This window comes from Panthera onca, chromosome D4 (genome assembly GCF_046562875.1).
Source record: "Panthera onca isolate mPanOnc1 chromosome D4, mPanOnc1 haplotype 2, whole genome shotgun sequence".
Taxonomy (NCBI): domain Eukaryota; kingdom Metazoa; phylum Chordata; class Mammalia; order Carnivora; family Felidae; genus Panthera; species Panthera onca.
Genome location: NC_138351.1, coordinates 54,289,365 through 54,312,207, shown reverse-complemented (window position 1 = coordinate 54,312,207; position 22,843 = coordinate 54,289,365). Strand labels below are relative to the sequence as shown.

The 22,843-nt window shown below is 36.6% G+C and overlaps 1 pseudogene; it reads left to right on the top strand.

Moving 5' to 3' along the window:
• Positions 1-5,362: 5,362 nt before the first annotated feature.
• On the top strand, positions 5,363-6,459 carry LOC132663366 (ras-related C3 botulinum toxin substrate 1 pseudogene; annotated as a pseudogene).
• The last annotated feature ends 16,384 nt before the right edge of the window (positions 6,460-22,843 follow it).

Below are 22,843 nucleotides of genomic sequence, written 5' to 3'. Positions count from 1 at the left end.
ACCTGGGTGGCTGAGTCTGTTAGGCATCTGGCTCTGGGTTTTGTCTCAGGTCGCGATCTCACAGTTTGTGGGTTCAAGACCAAGAGGGGCTCTGTACTAATAGCATGGGGGCCTCCTTGGCTTTCTCTCTCCCTCTCGCTCTGCCCCTCCCCTGCTCATCCTCTCTCTGTCTTTCTCTCAAAATAAATAATTAAACTGAAAAAATAAAAATGTGGAACTTGTAAAAATAGTCATTAGCTCTAGCTGGATGGCTGAGTCTGTTACAGGCATCTGACTCTTGGTTTTGGCTCAGGTCATGATCTCACAGAATATGGGTTCAAGCCCAAGTGGGGCTTTGTTCTAAGAGCATGGGGCCTGCTTGGCCTACTCTCTCCCTCTCGCTCTGCCCCCTCCCCTGCAAATCCTCTCTCTCTCTCAAAATAAATACATAAACTAAAACTATGGCACTTATAAAAATAGTCATTAGCTCTTTTATAAAATTGAGATTTTTATTTGTCTCTAGATTATTGTATGTATTTCATAAAATAAAATAAAGTATATTTTGATGATTGAATCATTTTGGCTACATGATAATCTTTATCGTGATAATTATCATTATGTTCTTAGTTGAAAGTAGCATCTCGTCCAATACCCTGATGTCAAAGCTTCTGACTACCACATTTCGCTCCTGACCATTTATTATCAGGAGCCAAACATCACTCATAGAGCTGGATGCTCATTTGTGAAACAGCAAAATTATAGATCTCTCTCTGAGCTTTAATTATTACTCCAAATCTATTCCCTAAAAAACTGATATTTGTCTATCAAAGAATGCATATTCCTTTTGATTCGGAAATTTATTCCAAAGTATTTCCATCATAAATTATTCTTACACTTGTCCACAAAAGTATGTTTTATTTTGTAGTAGGGGAAAAAGATACCTGCCAACTACCTAAACGCCAATAAAAATAATTAAATTGGTATATCCAGCTATTAAGAATAATGAATTAGCTTTTTATTAAGTTATATCTATAGCTGTTATGTGTATTACGTAATCAAAAGAGCAGGCTGCACAAGTGTGACTATTTCTTTTCCCCTGTCTCCTGTCTTCAATGTCATTGCCTATGTATCTTCCTCTATTTAGCTTGAACATGTTGCCTGAGACAGGTGCTCCAAACAGAAACCCAGTCCCCTTTGTACCTGCTCAGCCCTTAGCTATTGTGAGTCAGAAAGTTTGGTGAATAATGTCGCCAAAAAGACTCTCAAACACAAACTCAAACCTTCTACTTCATTCTGTGACAGCTCTAGGACAAGCTCTTGTTTCTCTTTGCTGAGTTTCTGAACACCTGCAATAAACTCCTAAACCCTATCAGGAAGCAGTATTTTCTTCAGGTCTTACAATGAATTCCCCACAATGCCTTCAAGCAATTGTTCTGAAGAGACACTTGATTATGTCAATCTCCTTGTTCAAAACTTTGAATGACCCCACTGTTCCTTGCTACAGCCTAAGCTCCTGTCATGGTTTATCTTTTCTTTCATGACCTAGCAACTGCTGACCTCTTTAGTAGGGACCACAAATCTCATATGCCGACAGGAACCAGGAAGGAGATGTAAATGAATAAAATGAACCTCATGGGGTGCATTTCCTCTTTCATTTGGAAAGCTGCCCCTCAGCATTGGCCAGTGTTACCCTCTGAGTGTGTGTGTCCTGTTTCTGCCTTTTTGCTCACCGGTAACTACTGTTACTAAATAGGCAAGGCTAGCTCTAATATCACTTTACTTTCATAGCTGTCTGTGGCCAATGCTTCCTCTGTCTCCTGCCCAAGGTCAAATTAAATGTCCCCTCATCTGTGTCCAGAACACTCCATATATAGTCTTAAGATGTTCTTTATCACCACATATTTTAGTTTTTATTTGATAGGTCTTTCTTCCTAAAATGTGATCTCCATAAGAGTAGGAAGCATAACATTTATTTTGTATAATTCCCAATGCTGAGGCCTTGGATATATAATTTGGCATTTGAAACGTCGAAAAGTATGAATATGAGCAAAATGCTTCCAGGACTGTAGAGAAAAGGATGTGGTTGTTCAGTCTTAACATCAAGGGGGATGGTAAGTGCTTCACAGGGAGATGATTTTTCAAATGAATCTTGTAGAGCAAATAGGAATTTCCGGGAGAAGATGACAGGGTGAAGGATGGGGGAAGTCAGAGGAAGGGATTCTGTACTCAGGAAACAAGCATTTGCAGACTGACACTGAGTGTGGCCTGGGCTGGCAATGACGGCCGTCCACAGTGGTCACTTGCATGGGTTTAAGAGAGTGGGAATTAGGGATGAGACAGCACTCTGAGTTCAAAGGGATGGGCACACTTTAAGTGTCAACATAAGGTCTTTGGATTTCATTTATGGGATGTGGGAAGTCAGGGATTTTGAAAGTATAATATTGGTGTGATTTATCTTGAATGTGTTACTTAGGAAAAAAAATATAGTTCTTTCATCTATGCAGAGATTAGCTTTGAAGACAGAAACACAGGCTGGAGAGAGGACACACGGAGGGGGTTGCTGAAAATATGAAAAGTACAAAGGACGAACCTCTGAGTTTGAAGAGAGATCAGAGTCACAGATGATAGACACACTGAGCTTGCAGTGTATGAATTCTGCTGCCTTACCAAAGCGGACAAGACTTAGCCAGATTTTTTTTTTCTGGCTAGAAAGCTGACTGCTAACCCACATGCTTACTTCTTACTTATTCTTCAACACAGCCATGTCCCTTCTGGGAGGAAACATATGAGGTATGAGCATCTTGAGGAAGTTGCCTGTGAGTTGATTTATAGCATCTTTTTTTTAAACTGTATTTATTTTTGAGATAGAGAGAGGGCAGAGAGAGAGGGAAAGAGAATCCCAAGCAGACTCCATGCTGTCAGCATGGACCCAATGTGGCACTTGATCTCACTAACCTTGAGATCATGACCTGAGCTGAAATCAAGAGCTGGCTGCTTAACCCACTGCACCACCCAGGTGCCCTATAGCATCTGGTTTTAATACCAAGTGCTGTAGGTACCAATAGAAGTTCAGTGCATTAATAAATAGAAGAAGGACTGATGAAATAATTGTGGTAAATAGGAGACACCAGATTGTTAATATAACTGGAGTTATTACTTTTAAATCTTTTTAGTTTTGACTGCCTTTCTGCTATTTTGCCTCAATGATTTGAGATAATGCTTTCTTTAATAATTAAGTGTACCAATGGGTTGTTAATTTTTACTTAATAAAACACATATTGTGTTTTAAGTGCCACATCATCAAAAACCTGATACAGATTGAGCTTTGAAAATTTAATTAAATTTTCTCATAAAAGCTGTCTGAAAACTAGTCTGTGTAATGTAGCTATATTATAAGAGGGCTCATACTGAAATAGTGCTAAAGATTTTCAGTCAATTGAAGTAAAACCGAGAACAAAATTAAAATTTAAGAAGATAATTCATTTCTTTATTATTGAATTAAAATTACAGAAAAATGTACATTTGCAATCAATTAGCATATACATCATCTTCTATATATTTCAGCATATATTCCTTAATGCTTTAATATACACAATTAGGAAAGGATATTCAGTTCATTGTTTTTTCTTATCTAAAAATGGTTAGGGGTGCCTGGGTGGCTCAGTCGGTTAAGCGTCCGACTTTGGCTCAGGTCATGATCTCGCGGTCTGTGAGTTCGAGCCCCGCGTCGGGCTCTGTGCTGACCGCTCAGAGCCTGGTGCCTGTTTCAGATTGTGTCTCCCTCTCTCTCTGACTCTCCCCTGTTCATGCTCTGTCTCTCTCTGTCTCAAAAATAAATAATGGTTAAAAAAATTAAAAAAAATAAAATAAAAATGGTTAATCTTGTGAACTTTATCTGTTTAAAGAGGACCATTTGTGTCATTTATGAATAAGCCCTTGGCATGTGTGAGCACCAGTTCTACGTGGCTGTTTTACGGTAACAGAAGTGAAATGAACACCATTTCTAATATATCACTGTTGCATACGTCTCTCAGTATGACCCAGCTAAACATCACCAAGGCCACTTTACTCATATCTATGTTTTCCTAATAATTAAAAAATATTATAGAATATTCATAACTAAAGTGGGGACAATGAAATGTAAAGTCACTCTCCGTTTTGAGGGGAGAATGAATTGTTAGTGTTTTAGAAAACGTGGCAGTATATAACAAAAGATTTACCAAAGTCTTCTGGAGAGGGTGTGGAGACAAACAGGCAGAGAGCATAGAGGATTTTTAGAGTGGTGAAAATACTCTGTGTGAGAATGTAAAATAGATATCTGTAATTATATATTTGCCCAAACCCATACAATGCACAACACCAAGAGTGAATTCTAATGTAAACAGTGGACATCAGGTGATTATGGTATAACAATGTAGGTTTATCCCTGGTAAAAAATGGTCCGTTCTCGTGAGTGATGTTGATGATGGAAGAGGCCGTGCGTGCACCCTGGGGAGCAGGGGGTGTATGAGAAAGCTCTGTATCTCCTCTTAATATGGCTCTAAAAGAATGCAGTCTTTACTAAAATTATTGCTGGAATTATTTTTCATAATGCCAGAGCCTAGAACACGTATTTGTCTTCCCATCTGCCCAGAGAAACACTGAAGTGACTGTAACTTAGAGCTACAGAGTAATACTGAAAAGATTTTAAAAAATGAAAGCGAGAGAAACAAAAATGTCCTCTATAGAGGAGAGACCGAGTTATTGTAAGAGAGGGAGCACATGATATCATTTTAGCATTTAAACTAGATGGAAACTTCTAGATTGATGGAAACTTAGTAGTAGACGTTTCCATCTAGTAGATGGAAACTTCAGGTTGAAAAGGAGACTGAAGAAGCTTTCAGAGAAGATGGGGCCTGTGTTTTTCAAGGTGTCTATGCATTCCAAGATTAGGAAACCTTGCTGGCTACAGAACAAAATACAGAGAAGCAGGATCCAGTCACTTCTCACCCTCTGCACTGCAGAAGTCCTGATCTGGATCACCACTTCTGTGTCGGGAGGACTGCAGTAAGCAGGTCTCCTGCTTCGCTTGCTGAGTCCCTAGAGTCAGCTCTCAGCAGTGTCAGTGCAAGACCTTTCAAGCCAGATCATATTGCTTCTCTGCCCAAATCCCACGAGTTACTGCTTCTCTTGAACTAGAGGCCACATTTTTTGAGCGACCTCAGAGTCCCTAACCAGTCGACCCAGCCCGTCTCCCTGACCTCCTCACCTCCCACTCTCCTCCTTGCCTCGGCCCCTCTGGCCGCTGGCTTTGTTATATTCACATGGGCTGAGGATGCTCCAACTGCTGCTGTTTGAATGGACACTTGTGTGGGCCCACACTGTTCTTCCCATAGGTGTTCACATGGTTAACACTTGCTGCTTCCACGTCTGCACAAATGTTACCTTCTCAGTGAGATCTGCCCTAATTACTGGATTTAATAGAGAACTTCACCCTTTGTTAACCTCCACAAACACCATTATGCTCCTTAACTTCTTTCCTATGTGTTTAAACTGTTAACATACTGAACGGTGCCTTTATTATACTTATTACGCTTTTCTCTCTCTTGATGTAGTGTAACCTCCATAATGATAAGTATATTAATCTGCTCTATTCCATAGCGAGAATCCCAGAACCTAGAACGTTCTTTGCACATAAGAGGTGTGTTACAAATGTCAAATCAACCAGTGGTGAAAGAATAACTTGAGCCTTTAGATTTAAAACCACAACAAAAAAAGCTCATTTCCTGTTTCTGTGCAGTTTTCCCCAGCTTTGGGTGGTGACCGCTGCTGGGCTCTGGCTTCTCATTGGCTGGAGGGTGAGGTGGCCTGGACAGCAGCTCAGGCACCTTGTGCCCAGAGCCCTCTGCTTCTTGCCTCACCTAGCTGCCAACCCCCAGATCCCAGACATCACGGTCTGGTGGTGGGGGATGGGGCTGGAGGTAGATCTCACCTACTGACAGTTACACAACCAATGCATTTCCTGGAGAATATATCTCCGCTGCCTTTGTCAACTATTCTGTCAATGTTATGGCAGATGGAAAACCACTGAATCTGGGTTTAGGGGATACAGCCCGAATTAAGATTATGACAGATTACACCCTTTATCCTCTCCGCAAACAGATGTATTTCTCTTGTGAGTCCTGCATCATTTGAAAATGTTCAAGCAAAGTGTTACCCTAAGGTGGAACGCCACTGCCCCAACACCCCAATTTTCCTGGTAGGGCCTAACCTAGATCTCACAGACGACAAAGGCATGATTGAGAAACTGAAAGAGAAGAAGCTGAGTCCCGTGATCCACCTGCAGGTTTTGGCCCTGGCTAAAGAGAGCAGCACTGTAAAATACCTGGAGGGCTCCACTCTCACTCACCAAGGCCTCAAGACAGTGTTTGATGAAGCTATTCAGCTGCTCTCTGCCCAGCTCCAGTCAAGAAGAGAAAGAGAAAATGTCTGCTCTTGTAGATGTCTGGACCCTCGCCTGCCCTGTCCCCCTCGGAAGCTTTGTACATTTTGCTCAAAAATGATGAAGCGTTCTACTCAATGCCTAGCTTCTGTTGCAGATTAGTTTTTTCATAGAACCATTTTGAACCAATCCACAGTTTTAGGTTTTATTTGTTTAAAGTATAAGACCTTAAACTTCCACATTATATTAAATTTAGTCCTAAAATGGTAAGATTTCTTAAAGCCTTTTGTTTTTTTCCAAAAAACAAAACAAAACAAAAAAACAGAAAAACAAAAACAAAATCCTATTGTTGCTCAGATTAAGAGTTGCCAAAATGCATTGTGAACCGAGTCACGTTGTTGTACTACGAACATCCAGCACTAAACCTTTGTTTTTAAGACCTTTGTTTTTAAGAAGAGATGACAGTGTGTCAAGTTTGGAAATGCAGACACTTTCTAACCAGTCTCTGCTAAAAAAGCAGCACAACCTCCTTCAAGAAATGTTGCCATCTAACCACCTGTAATTAATCAAGCAGTGTTCATTCCCTAATACTGTACTGTATGTCATAATGAAATGAGTGTAATGACTCAACTCTTTGGGTCAATCTTTTGATTGAGTGACATTAAAACAAAACAAAACTGTGTATTCACTTTAGCTGAGATTTTGAACAACCCTCTTACTCCCTTGTTTCTCTGATGAACCATCTGCTTTAGCGGTGGGCGGACCCAGGAACAGGGGGGTGGTGTGTGGGCAGCCCAGGTCCTGTCGTGAATGAAGAATGAAGACAGTATTTTGACAAAATATGGAGGTTAATTTATACTACATTGTACATACCATAATTAAACTGAGTAAAAGTGTCATGGGTAAAATTTTAAAAGGTTAATTTCTGTCTAGTGTAGTGAATGATGAAGAAAGGTTGGTCTTCTCACTGTGTGCTTTAAGTTTTTCCTTTTTCTTAGACCTGCCATCCCTCCTGAAATTGGGCATTTAATTCATCTTTAAACTGGTTTTCCACATAGTTGCTTACTTAGTGCTTTTCTTACAGAAACCCTTATTAATGAGCAATATGCCTCCTTGTATTATAAAATCTTTCTGATAATGCATTAAACAGTATTTTATAGATTAGTAAAAGCACGTTCCTGTTTCCTTGTTACTTTATTCAAAGCTAATGCTTTTCTTAGTTCTCTAGTAACTAGGTGTAAAAATCATGTTTTGCAGCTTTACAGTTTTTGAAATCTTTTAGATATGCCTAAACTATGAACTTTCTTAACCTCACTATCTTGCCAGATCACCAACACTGTACTTGACTAATGCTGACCCTCCTTTTTGCCTCACCCCCTTCCCCCACCCCCCACCGGACACATACTTCCTGTTGCTCTGCCTATCCATATTCCTTTGGGTCTTTGAGGTTCTATAAGCCTGTGCTCCTGCTAATGAAGTTCTGTACAGCTTATCCACTGTCAAGAATGCAAGGTTGGGCCTTTCAAACCCTAGCACAAATTTTTTCAAATTGACAGTTGCAGAATTGTAGAGTGTTTTTACAATTGATCTTTGGCTAATGCAATGAGCAGTGTGTTTTGCATGTATGACTTAATAAGTCCTTGAATCATTAAAAAAAAGTGCCCAACAGAATGAATTAAAGACAAGAGAAATCTGTAGATTGTAGTGAAATTAAATAATATCTGTGGATAAACAAAAATGTTTGAAAAGCTTCCAGATAGAGAATCAGAATAGAATCATTTTGGCTCCAGATTTGTCCTCAACAGTCTGAGTCTTCAGGCGGCATTTGATCTGTGCTGTCCAGGTTCTAAGTCAAAATACATTGGAATCTAGACATACATACTTTGCTAGATAGTAATCAAAAATGAATGCAGAATAAATATTTTTTAAGGTTCATAGGTTGAGGTAAGTTTTACTCTCACCAAACATATCTGAAATGAGTATTAGTGAAAGGTATACAATACCAAAATGAAATTTTAGTCAATAATTGTGATTCACAAAATAGCAAGTCACAACTAGAATGCAATGGAAAGTGAAGCAAAGCAGAGAGGGAAGCAATGGACCTCCACTGTAATTGGCTCAAATTAGCACAAGCAAGAGAACTCCAACAGATTTTAGGATAAAAGGACTGAAAAACCTTAATATTATAATTAAAAATACGTGTACATTTTGCCAATGAAAAGGCACTAAAAAGTCTCTAAGAGACACAACCAAACCACAGAAAATATTGAAAGAAATATTGAAATTATTGAAAGAAAATATTGAAAATATGGAGCAAAATCATGACACAATTTTGAGCTTTCACTGGTGTCTTAAAAAAACACACCCATTTGCTCTTCATGCCTGTGCTGGTTGGTCTCTTTCAGATTTCATAGGTATAGTTACATGAAATTATACACTATTCAGTAGAAAGGAGTATTTCAATTCTTCTAATATTGGGGATGCTATTTAAACTGCCTTTAATGTATATAATCAGCATTTATACAACCACAATAAACATACTTACAGATGAGATAATCAATTTTCTAAAATAAGACATCAGGAAACGGGTATATCTGTCTTATATCTGGGTGGTAAAGAGGGAGATATAGTCTTGTGTAGAGATGATGCTTTTTCCTTCTTTTATAGTAGTGTGGAGTCACCATATCTGTTTAAAGATAATGATTCAAGATGGAAGTGTTTAAATATATGCTTACGGGGAAGCATTTTAGAACAGAAAAATAAAATAACACACAATGGGAAAAGAAGAAGCAGCTTCCTCTGGTGATATAAACTCACTGAACAGCTCACTTTTAATACAGAGTTAATAGAATGCATCTACACTTTATAACTTTAGGACAAGAGTCACACACATTAAATGTAAAGTTATGGTGATAATTACCAGAAAAGCTGAAAAGAGAAATGGTTAACAGTTAACATAAAATATATGTTTAGCCTCTGAAGAATACATTAATGTTAATTGTATTCTTTTCTAGTTGTGGCATTTCAGATGATTTCATTGATTTTTTAAAAACTTTGTGTATTTCTATGTTTTTGCAATTTACAGCCAGGAAAAAAGTGATAAAATTATTAAGCTTAAATGTGTTCAGTCTTATAAAAAACTCTAATTTCAGTTCTAAAATTTATAGTGTTTCCTAACAAATTACTGCTTCATATTTTATAATCCGTTTCAGTTGTCCAGCTTTATCTGTGGCAGTGTTAAAAGGAATGTAAAAATCATATACTGGGGGAAACACGTTTATTAACAATAATTATAACTCACTGTCTCAAATGGGTGAACGATGGTATGAATACATTTTGTAGATACCAAAGAAAGAGAAAAATCCAATTCTGAAAAGCAGTTATACTGATCAAGGACAAATCAGGAATAGCTCCACAAAGAATGTAAAAATTTACTTGTGTTTGAAAAAAAGGAAGGAAGACATCTTTATCTGAAACGGGAAGAGGAATATTCAAAAAGCATGCTACGTAAATAAATTTAAAAGGACAATTCACAGCGAGGGGATGGATAGCTGTTAATTAATTTTAAAAGGTTACTAAGGTGATTTTTCTCCTTATATTGAAAATAGAGTAGTATTCACTTTAATTCAGATTTAAATGCCTGCAAAAAGAAATCTAGGCAATATGACTTAGCCAAAAAATACACGAAGACTACAGTGAATTACTACTGCATACCTAAATGAGTATATTACAGGTTAAAACTGTGTATATACTAGCTAAATTAAAAAAAAAATCTATCCTTACCAGCTGTTGAAGTAAAGAAAGTAGACCCTTACACACTGCCAGTGGAAGTGTAAAACCACGTAAAACCATATAACCACTTAGAAAACAGACTTTAAAAATTTTAGTCCACATTCTTAAGTATTTGTTTCATGAAAATCCATGCAATTCACTCTTCCCTAATAGTCATGAATGGGGAATTGATGTACTTTTGTGCTGTTTATAGTGTTTTATATTTGAATCATACACAAATCGTTTATGCTTCTGCATGTTAACATTTATACATAAATGGTTATCAATTCCATAGCACAGTTTATGTAAAAGATCTCTATGTATGGCAATATTTATTTAAAAAGCCTCAATAATCTAAAAATATTTGGTTTTTTATTTTTATTTTTTTAATATATGAAATTTGTTGTCAAATTGGTTTCCATACAACACCCAGTGCTCATCCCAAAAGGTGCCCTCCTCAATACCCATCACCCACCCTGCCCTCCCTCCCACCCCCCATCAACCCTCAGTTCTCAGTTTTTAAGTCTCTTATGCTTTGGCTCTCTCCCACTCTAACCTCTTTTTTTTTTTCCTTCCCCTCCCCCATGGATTTCTGTTAAGTTTCTCAGGATCCACATAAGAGTGAAAACATTATTTGAATAATACACTTTATCAAGAATCAAAACAGGGGCACCTGGGAGGTTCAGTTGGTGAAATGTCCGACTTTGGCTCGGGTCATGTTCTCATGGTTCTTGAGTTTGAGCTCTGCATTGGGTTCTGTGCTGTCAGTGCAGAGGCCACTTAAGATCCTCTGTCTTCCTTTCTCTGCACCTCTCGGCTGGCGCTCTCTCTTTCATACAAATGAATAAACATTTAAAAAAAAGAATCAAAATATTCTAGCATCTGGCCAGATGTGAATAATGAATAACCTCAAATTTCAATAAAAACAGTTACTGAGTGATCTTAAAACCACGTTGTCTTGGGGCGCCTGGGTGGCTCAGTCGGTTAAGCAGCCAACTTCGGCTCAGGTCATGATCTCACACTCCGTGAGTTCGAGCCCCGCGTCGGGCTCTGTGCTGACAGCTCAGAGCCTGGAGCCTGTTTCAGATTCTGTGTCTCCCTCTCTCTGACCCTCCCCCGTTCATGCTCTGTCTCTGTCTCAAAAATAAATAAACGTTAAAAAAAATTTAAAAAAAAATTAAAAAAAACCACATGTTTTCTTGACCAAGCAAATTAAAGATTACATAGCAAAGTGACATTTTTAGTCTCACAAGGACGGAAGGATTCTGCCCTCAATGTACCAGACAGTCCCATTATAGTGAAGCAAAAGTTAGCATCCAGCCTAGATGCACCAACATTTGTTTGCCTCTTCTCTGGGGAAGAATAAATATTGAATAAGTAATAGAAAGAAAATTGTGCAAGATAAAGAGCAGCACCAAGAGAAATCTCTTTTGCTCAGGGCTGCAACAGTTTTACTGATTGGTCTGACTTAAACTACTCTCCACTGTTTAACAATATGTGGATGTACCACAGTTTCTTCCTGAAATATTACACATATCCAACTGAAATTTTTGTTTAACCCAAACCCTGTCTTAGTAGCATTTATGTAGCATTCGTAATATTTGTAAAAGTAACTTGAATATTAGGCACTAGCAAGATAAATTGGTTTCTGAATAATGGACTTCTTATTCATTAATAAGCAAGCATATTAGCGAAAATAATATATCAGAAATTATATTCATTTTAAATAATGTTGAATCTAGGTGTTAGTAGTGTCAAACGGTTTCAGACTGATTTTTTCAATACATATAGTCATGTCTGAACAATACACATGACTGACTCTATAAAAGGAAAGGAAAGGGAGAAAAAAGTTTTGCTTCCATTGACTAGTGACCATGGATTCATTCTTGAATTGACCATTAACCCACAGGGTAATTTTTATCTCTTTTCCTTTATACCTGCAGGTTTCTGATAATCTCATATCATTTGTCTTTAAGGTCACTATTATGAATTTGTCTTTAAATATATACTGAGATTCAGTGTAATATTTAACATATACTCAGTAAGATGTACTTTTAATAAAAATATTTATCGTTAATAAATTATCAAACTGCATAATCAACCTAAACTTATCTTAATGCCCAGGACCTATGCATCTTGCCAGCTTAAATATTATCCTGCAATTTGAAATGCAGGAGAGAGAAGAGTAATTCTTATCAGTTCTAAACTCATTATTGTGTGAATGTATATAACATGACCCATTCATGTTTTCAAAAATCAAGACAATGCACTATCCATGCACACTATATAAAACCAGTTTAAGAATCTGAATTCATTCTATTGGCCTAAAATCAGTACACCGTTAGTTGACTACTTTTCAGTAGCAGGGATAAGACTAATATAAAGCAAGCTATGCAAATTTTTATTTTTCTGTGACTTCCTGGGCCATTACCGTGATCTATGTGTAGATGGAATAATGGGCCAAGTCTCTCTGATCAATGGCAAAGACCTCAGCATGTTACATAATAAAAAGCAGTTCATAGCTTTCTTACAGCGTATTTATTTTAAATTAATATTCATTAGCTTCTGCATGCTTGACACCAAGAAAAAGTGAATGCAAAAGTCAGTTGCAAATAAATTCCATATTATCCTTATTAGCATATTTACATTCAAATGTCAAAAAAAAAAAAAAAAGAAAAGAAAAATGCCAGGTTCTAATCATTCTCAATGGGATATGCAGATAAAAAGCCTGGATTTTATCCTGAGAAATAAGTTAGTTAGTTTTTGCAAATAACATATATTTTCTAACCTAAGTAGAAAATGAAATGTCCTAAGAAAGAAAATGTGAACGCACAATCATTCTTGTTTTATGCAACAAACCTCACTAACTTACATCTCCTACAGGGACTGCTAGTAATGGTAATGAAACAGTAGTAATATGAATGGGTACATTAGTGCTGAATATACCCTAATATTCATATTTTATTTAGAATATCTGAAAAAATGAAATAAAAATTAATTAGCATATTAAATATTATATATATGTATCATATATACATATTATATATGTGTGTATATATGTATATATATTTTATATACAACACATAGATCTTCTAACCAAATTGTTTCCACATGTACTTTAAAAAACTCCTACATGGACACAGCTATAAATTATGAGAAATTTTAAATGAATAAAGGAAGAATTCATAAGATTTCAGCTTTTCCAAAAAATGTCAAACCAGAAAGATATTAAGCAATTGAAATACAGTGTCCTAAAATCTCTATGTATCTCAGCTGAGAAAGAGAGGGATTGTAGAAAGTAAAATATATGATTGTTAACAACTGTTGAGTTTTAAGTCTTGAGTATAACTGGTGGTCTCTAAATAACGTTTCTGATCCTCATTTTCCTCAAATATGGGAATAATGATACTAGCTTTTTGTTAAGATTGTGACAATTAAAGAATAATATATAGTAAAATGTTTGGCATATTGCCTGGCACATAGGGGCGCTAGACATGATGACAAATACCGTTACTATTGCTAATATAATTATAAGTAGTTGTAACAGTAGTATATTCATAGTTATAGTTCTTAGACTTGGAGTATTATAATAAAGAGTCTGACTCCCTTTGAAATGTTTAAACACTGTTTTAAAAATCTCGCCTTCCTTTTTCCTGTGGTACCACATTTAGATAGGTTGGTAAGAAAGTACTTACATGTGTGTGTCTTCTAATTTGGCACCGATTGGAAATTTAAACCTCCCACGCACTGGAACTTGTCTCCGGTCCAACCTTCTTCTCGCTGTTCAGGCCTAACTCATTCCCTCTAGTTTTGAGACTGACCCTTATTGTACCTGATTCGCTCTTGCCAGGCATCCCTCTTGTGAATAATACACTTCCCTTCAAATTTTTGTTGGTGTGCGGAATGTCATCAGTTTTGATAGTGAACCAAATTTTGGGTGTCAGTCCATTCTGCTTCCAGCCAATGACCAAAAAAAACCCCAAACAAACCAACACAATAAAACAATTGGCATACTCAGTAACATTGTACTCGCATGCTCCAAGCTATGGCCACCGCTCCTCTGAGATCTTTTTTCTATGGCTCCTGGTTTGCTCTGCACGTATGTGTGGCATGGCTCTGCTCCTTGCCAACAAGCTTGCATTTTTGGTTGTGCTGCGCTGTGCTGCATTTGTTGAGTCCTGTTGAGCCTGTTTTAAAATGTTGCTGACTTATGCTGAAAGTTTTGATATTGGAGTTTAAGGACATGGGCATGGGATTGTGGCTGTCTTTAGAGTATCCCTGGGTCATGCATCTCAGTCCAGGCCTATCCGTGGGACACTGAATGCACTGTATGTCAGTGGCTGATGCTGGGCTCAGGGAGAAGACTCATACTCTGTAGCCGATAGGCTGTTTGTTTTAGCTGAGTACTAGTCTCCAATCTATAGAGGACTTAGGAAAAAGAATGTTGCATCCTGTGATATGTGAGCCCCCAGAAGGTTCATGATGGCAAAGAGAGTAGAGAGACTCGAAAGAAAGAAAGAAAGAAAGAAAGAAAGAAAGAAAGAAAGAAAGAAAGAAAGAAAGAAAAGAAAAAGAAAGAAAGAAAAGGAAGGAAAGAAAGAAAAGAAAAGAAAAGAAAAAAGAAAACAAAAGAAAAGAAAGAGAGAAAGTGAGAAAGTGAGAGACTGTGGGCTCTTTCCAGGCACTAAGACACTACATTAATGGCATGCTTCTGCCGATTCACTAGAGACTCTCACATAGAACATCTAGACATTCATCATTGCATTCATGGAGAGGGTGAGCTGTTGCCCTACGTAAGATTCAGGGGCTTTCCATCTCATTAAGATTCTTAAGCATCATATTATTCAATGAGAGCTGTTCTATTCCTGATGTAGTTAAAAGACAGCTCCTAACAGTGTTAACTCTAAGCACGTCAAGTAGGCCCAACACCAATTAGGTGTCTTTGGTTTCTGGAGACAACATAGTTCCCATTTAAATTTATACTACCAAAATCTACTTATGTGGTCACCCACAAGTCATCTCACTTTATGCAGTGCCATTTATTACAGAGGGCTCAAGAAGTCAGTACAGATGACCATACTGCAGACACATCTTATAGTTCCTCCTGGAGATTCCTTTATGGAGGAAAATCTTGTGACTACCTGTGCTTCTTGGAGTCTCTGAACAGCTCTTAAGGGCTGCAAGTTAGTTTGCATGAAAAAAAGTTGCTTGGTTGAGTCCTGTATTACATGATATTTGCATATCAATTTGCATCCAAGACCCTCTGAGCAACTGAGGCTTTCATACAACTTGAACCTATGACACTCTACACTCCACCTCACTGTGCCTTGTGCTAACAGCACTCCCACAAGGTCAGCACAGCCACTGAGGCCTCTTTCTGAATTGGAGATTGCACCGATGTGGTAGAGTCAAATCTGGGCCCTTTGACATATTCTACGTACCAGAGGAGATGGTCTCTCCTGCCCTCAGCCCTTTGCTAGGTACCACTGTGCTAGGGAAGATCACCTCTCTCCTAGACTCCTTGGCTACCTGAGAAGCCTACTGGGATCAACTGAGTGAACAGTAAGTGGGATCATAATACTTTAAGAGCAGAAGTAGCCCAATGACACATTGTAGAACTCACTAGAGAACTTCTGCTTTTCATCCCTAAACTGGAACATCCTGGTAAAGGATAAAACCCAATACCAAGCACAGTAGGCCAGACTTTAGGCAGTCACAATGGCATTGGAGGATGCCCTGGCCGACAATTGATCCAAATTATGCATCTTCACAGTCTCCTGAGCCATTGTCAGTAGTCTAGTCATTTGCTCTGGCTATCACCAAAACAAAGCAAAACACAAAACAAAACCCACCTTACTCAAGGCTGCCCTTTTTTCAGGTAAAGAACGTGGGGAATTCCTTACTCTTGGGTAACAAAAATCCAAATTAAGATCTCACCTGTCTCTGCCAACATCAGGATTAATTTAATGCCAAAGCAGATATAGCAACACACAGATTCTTGGTTCGAGATTTTATCCTCCAAAGGTTATTGGTTTTATTGTTGTTCTGAACTAATTTATTAATTTTCCACAGATTCCTCCTCTTATTTTTATTTGTACTTGTGTGCATTTGGTGCTAACTGTGTCTTCTTGTGCTCCCGTCCTTAAACAGACCACAGCAGTCTTGTTTCCAAGTGAACTGCATTCTTGCCAGTTACCCCATTCTGCTAACCACATTGTGGGACACTGTGCTGCCTTCAGAATCCACAATATTATGCAAAATCTTTTAAATTAATGCCACTCAAGAACTGTCTAAATCCACATATATGAGTCAAACCACTTCTACCCTCAAAATTCTAAATGAAGGGCAACCGTCTCTGGCAACGATGGTTGCTGATAAAGTTCTAGCATAGGACTATGCACCAGCCAGCTAAATCTTGGAAATAAAAATACTAAAATAAAGTTTTCTAGTGATTGGGTACATGGAGTTTTGGTGCCCTGAAATTTTCACATATGGATACAAAATACAGGCAAGGCTGTTCAGATGTTCTAACACATGAGATAACAAGTTAAAGTCAGCAATATTGCTAGAGTATTTAAGCAATGCCTTGAACTTCACAGATACCTTCTTCTGGCTCTCCTCAACTCTCTAGGGTAATTGAATGCTTGTGTTCTTCCAAGTTCTTCTCATTTTCATTATAGATGGTTGTACAGGCATATGGTTCCAACATTTATACTTAAATGTAGCCTCAATTAAATGAGACATCGTACATGTCAGTCATCAAACAACAGGGAGTGAATTATAATAAATGTAATAAAATAAATGACTCCATTATTGATATGACTACTAACTTCTTTTATGCCTCACTCTCCTTTTCTCCTTTGGCCTCATATGTGGACCAGCTGATAATAAAACACAAGCACTTTTCTTCCTGGGTGCAGACAGGGAATTTAAACCACACTTAGGAATTTTACCCTAATCCCATCTCCTCACCTGTATAGATGTCTAGCCTACAACCTCTGCTTTGCATAAGCTAGCCCAGACCTGCTAGCTTGTGTCTAGGCCTATCCACAAGTCCCTCATGTGAGTAATAAATTTTCTTTCAAATTATCTTGGGTATAAAATATCATCAACCTTTACATCCAAACCAAGTTTCAGGTGATGTCTACCCCAATTCTGCTGACTTGTTACAAAACATAGATCCACTGAAACTGAGAAAAATGTTTTCATCCAATGGAAACACCGTTATAGATTATTAATTCCCCAAACGTGTTTTATAGAGCATAGATTTAAAAAAATCAGGATAAATGAGTTGTCAAGTCAACTACTTTTAGGAAACAGAGAAGTAAATATAATTAAACAGGTTTCATAAATTTAGGTCTTCCTAGAGCCTTAATATTCTTATGTTATTTATAAATCACTAAGAGAGGTATACTTAGAGGAAGATGTCAAAAATGCATTTGTTGATAAAATTGGGACTGATATTCAATTAAAACTTTCTACTATCACCTTAAGGTGGTTATGGCCATGTCTATTTTGAAGGCTAGTATCTATGCTATACCAAATGTGTGTGTGTGTGTGTGTGTGTGTGTGTGTGCGCACTCATATATGTGTATCCATTTTATTGTGCATAACATAGTTATATAATATGTGACATAACCATGTGCATGTATATATGTACAATACACAGGCAGTATGTGTAATATATGTATGTGACATACTTAATATATGACTATATATATTACTCTGTCATGGGACTATATTCAGTGGAGCATGAGTTAAACTAAATCTTCACCAAACATATTTTAAGAAATAATTGTTTTTGACAGTTATCAATCCTATTATTTTTCTCAAATACAAAAGTCTCTTAGTTTTCAGAAGAGTGTATTTACGTTGAACTGAAATTGTCCTTTCGACAACTTCTAGCCACTTTCACTTCTTATTTAGAGTTAATAAATGTCTTTTGATAAGAGCCTGTTTAATGTGTCTGTAGTTATGACTTTACATCAGCCTAAGGGATGCATAATCCTAAGTAATCACAGTATTCAAGATGAAGTGTCTTTTTAATGAATTTAAACACTCTACTACATTGGAGGTCTTGAGAGATTTCAAATCATGCAACTATCTTCAGAAACTCCTGAACTCCTTTTTCCTTCTGTCTAACCCATAGTGCTTTGTCCAGATACACATGAAAATGCAGAAGTGTTTCAGATTGCTACATAGTGTTGCTACACATTCTTTTTGTATCACAACTCCATTTTTTTTATCTTAGTTTTCCTCCTAGTGAATAATAGGATCCCCGTAGAGATAGGTGTCTATAGTGCCTGTTACTTAGTAATTTGAAAATCTGCAAGTGGAGTGCACCAAATGGACATATATCTAATCAATAGAAAACTTCATTATATGTTTATTTCCATGCTTTAAGATTATATTTCTATTTAGTTTTAAGAGACATTGAATGTATACATGTACTGTACATTGTCTGGTACTTATGAGACATTAGAAAGTTCTCAAATCTTAATACCCTTGTTGCTTGCTCCACTTCATATTTGTTGTGAAATTTTAGAGGTACAAAAGAGGCTAGGGAAAAATATATCATCCAGTGTAAGCGTCATTCTAAATTAGCATTGTCAAAAGATTGTCCAGAATAAACCAGTTTTCTGTTAATTTTATGGGGAAAAATTAGTTCCTTGTTAGAATTTATCAAATAAAATTTCCATTTCTAATTTTGCTTTTTCATATGTTTACTTTTGTTCTCAAGCATGAACCTTTAAATTACCATTTTATGGTATTTTGCCTTTTAAAAATTTTACTGAAGTATAGAATACAGTGTTGTGTACTTCCAGGTGTACAACATGGTGATTTGACAATTCTGTACATTACTCAGTGCTCACCACGGAAAGTGTAGTCACCATCTGTCACCATACATTATGCAATATTATGGACTATATCCCCTACACTGTAATCTTCGCCTCTGTACCTTATAACTGGACGTTTGTACCTTTTAATCTTCTTCACCTATTTTACCCATCTCAATACCTCCCTCCCCTCTGGCAACCACCAGTCTACTCTCTGTTTTTAAGAGTCTGTTTGTTCATTTATTTTGTTTCTTAGATCCCAATTATAAGTGAAATAATATGGTATTTTCCCTGACTTATTTCACTTAGCATAATATTCCCTAGGCGTATCGCTGTTACAAATAGCAAGATTTCATTATTTTTATGGCTTAGTAATATTCTATTGTGTATATACATAATATATATCACATCTTCTTTATTCATTCACCTATCGATAAATGTGTATTTGGTCTTTTTTTTTCCTCTCATCATCCCGATTATCCAGATCTTAGAATTCTTTCTAAAAGTTTCCCCACCCTAAAACCAGTGAGAAGTAACATGGGAAATTTTCCCTTTACTATTCAGTTTTCATGTTTGTCAGACCTCCCGAAAGAGTAACCTTCCCTTAGTGCATGTGCTTCCTTGCTTCACATGGATTTATTTATTCTTCGCCATCTGGCTTCTGATTTCAACTCTTCCTGAGGGTCCTTGTGCTGAATGCACTGTTGCTTCCTTCAGCATTCTCTTTTGCATTTTGGGGAGAAGGCCGAAACTACATTTCCTGGAATCATGACCCTTAGATTCAGCCCATGAGAAGCATTTAATCAAATATTGGAAAGTGGAAGGGGAATAAAGACCAATATTTTGTGATGGCAGAGTCAGACACATAGTTTAAGAATATCAGTAGTAGCTTCCCTTGACTTCGGACACCCACCAAGAATCACTTGCAGTCCAGCAATTAAAATCACATATACCATGAGCAGATAGCTCAGAACATCTACAAGAACTTCTTTTTGATTCTGGAGGTGTTCAGGAGAATCATTCATTTAGATGCTATAGAGAGTTAAATTCACTGGCTACAGAGACTTGAGATATTTCCACTTTGATATTTCCTGAGAGCAGTCTATTGTCCTTTTCTCTTCCAATCCTTCCATTGTTTGTGTAAAGTCTATTTTATATATTAAATCATTCTCTATTTAAAATGATTATAGTTGTTTGTCATCAAGCTGTGATAAAGTTATTGGTCATTTCCTAATTGTGTGATAAGACTGACTTCCCAGGCCAAGACTTTATCTTTCCCAACCTTCCCAGAATTTAATATATTTGACAAGATCATCTTCTTCAAGCTGCTTCCCTCTTTTATATTTTATGACCATGAAGTTTTTGATCACCTACTTCTCTTGTAAGCATTTTTTTCTGACATACTTTTTAACTTCTCAGGGATAGGTTCAGTGAAATATCTATCTATTATTCTATATGTGTGGGATCCCTTTAAACAATACTGTGATTTGGTTCCTTATTGTCTATCATAAAGTCAAGTTTTACTAGTAATTTATGTTAAATACTCTTTTCAAATATCTCATTTGCATGATCCTATACATGTTCTAATGAAAATAACATGGGCTTTTAGTCAGGGATGAGTATAGAGTCTGTATATGACTTTTATAATTGTATGACCTTAAATAAATTGCATCACATTGTCATTGAAAAATAAAAGTGAGAATACTACTGTTCACCACATATCTTATTATATGATTAAGTAACACTGCATGTTACCTTGCTAGTAAATTGTTTGGCATGCAATGTTTTTTATACAATGTGTCTCTTCTTGTATTTAACAGCATGAAAGTAGCCTTCTTTTTAGTGTTTTATAGATATTTATATTTGAATTAAGGAAGAACAAAATACATTTCTGACAATTCCCATTTTACACATAGCTTTCCTTTTTCATAATCGAAATATCTTAAAAGCCTTTCCACACCTACTGATTTACCATCTTTAGAAAGATGTGACACACATATGCAGTGATGGCTCTGTAGCAGTGCTCTGGAAGTTCAAGTTGAAAAGGCACTTGCAATACACTTTAATTAACTGTTCATGGTTTGTTGTGAAATTTCCAAAAATATAATATCAAATCTTGAAATGTCATATTTTCCACTTTAGCAACTTATAAAGTTAGCCTAAGTCATTCCAAGCAGTTGCTGTTCTTTTCCTGGATCTCACAAATCATAATACGTCTTCTACTTAAATCAAGGATTTCTAAATTGGACTTGGTCCTTTGTTAGCAGTAATACTGTTAGAAATCTATATTATTGATATGAAGGATAATTTTGGCCAGTATGAATTTATGTGTTCTTCCTAAAGTTTCAGTTCTCAAAAATGATGGTAAATGAATACTCACCAACCCAAGTTGGATTAAATATCCCAACTATTTCTAATTATTTATCATAGTCATGACACAGGAGAGTTATTCTTAAACATGACATGAAACTTATATGTTTTTATTGACATATTTACTTCATTTTTTAATAGAGAGCTTATTTCAAAAGATAGAAGCATTCGTATAATATTATTCCTATGGTGAACTATGTTGCAAAAATAAGCCTCTATAATTAGTACCTTTCTCTCTTATGTAATGTATTAAATTTGAAAGCTAATGTTATAATGAACTCAGATAATGACACAGCAGATGCATAAATGAAACCTGAGTTGAAGAACCGATGAAATTATGGAAAATTGCTATTGAGTCAACATTTGTTGGATAATTTTTTTAGTCTATACACCTGTGCTAGAAGGATTTCAAAATGAAGATTGATTAAGTCTGTTTGAGAGTCTTATGCCTGTTCATTAGCTAAATTTTGTCAAATAAAAGGAATGTTTTACAGGAAATGGAGATCCATAAGAACCTAATCTAGCCTGTAGTATGGTGTTCAACACCCAATACTGTAGTTGGGTGTTCAACAAATGTTCCATATTCTTTCCATGTGCCCCCAACTCCCTTCCATGTAAATTGAGACCACATGACTAGTCAGTGGATGGAAAGCAGAAATAATATGCATCACTTCTCTTCTGAGGCACTTAAAAGCAATTAATGCCTTCTCCATCATTCCCCTTTCTTGCTCCAGCGAGCGTGAAATCCCCACGCATAAAAAGATGAAGGGAGCCCAGGAACCTGAGTGACTGGAGAGAGGAGCATCCCTGCTGACTCACATTAGAATCTGAGAAAATGTGAAATTAATTTATATTGTTTTAGGTCACTGAGGTAGCATATTGTGTTTGTGACAAAATAATGCCTATTTTCCTGAATACAGATAATTAAAATGAAGTAAAAATATGTGGCTAGGCTGTTCCCAGGAAATTTTTGTTACTGACTGTATGTTTTTAAGGAAACCAGTAAGAAGCGAAAATAATCTTAATATGATCATTCAGTCTCATTGGTTAGCTAAACTTAGAGATAGAGCTAACTCTAGTTTGTTTTTAGGGTATAATAAATGGAACATTCTCTCAACTCAGAGACCTCACATAAACATGGAAATACAAATTCTTAGGAATCCATTGAGCTTTAAATGTTGTTTTAAACATTTCTGGAAAACAAAGGAATGTGACATCTCATATGATCATAGGAGCAACATCAGCTTTGTTTGAACTGTAGGATTTTAATGGGAAAAAAGGACATAATATGGTTTAATCTAATGTACCACACATTTTAAATATTAGCATTCAAATTAAAAAAAAGTATGGCACAATATGAATAGATTCTCCTAAAGTTGTACAATGTAATGGCCCTGATTACTGACACTGTTTTTAACTCCAGCAAGTTCCTATGCAGACATGCTAATGAAGAAAATATATACTT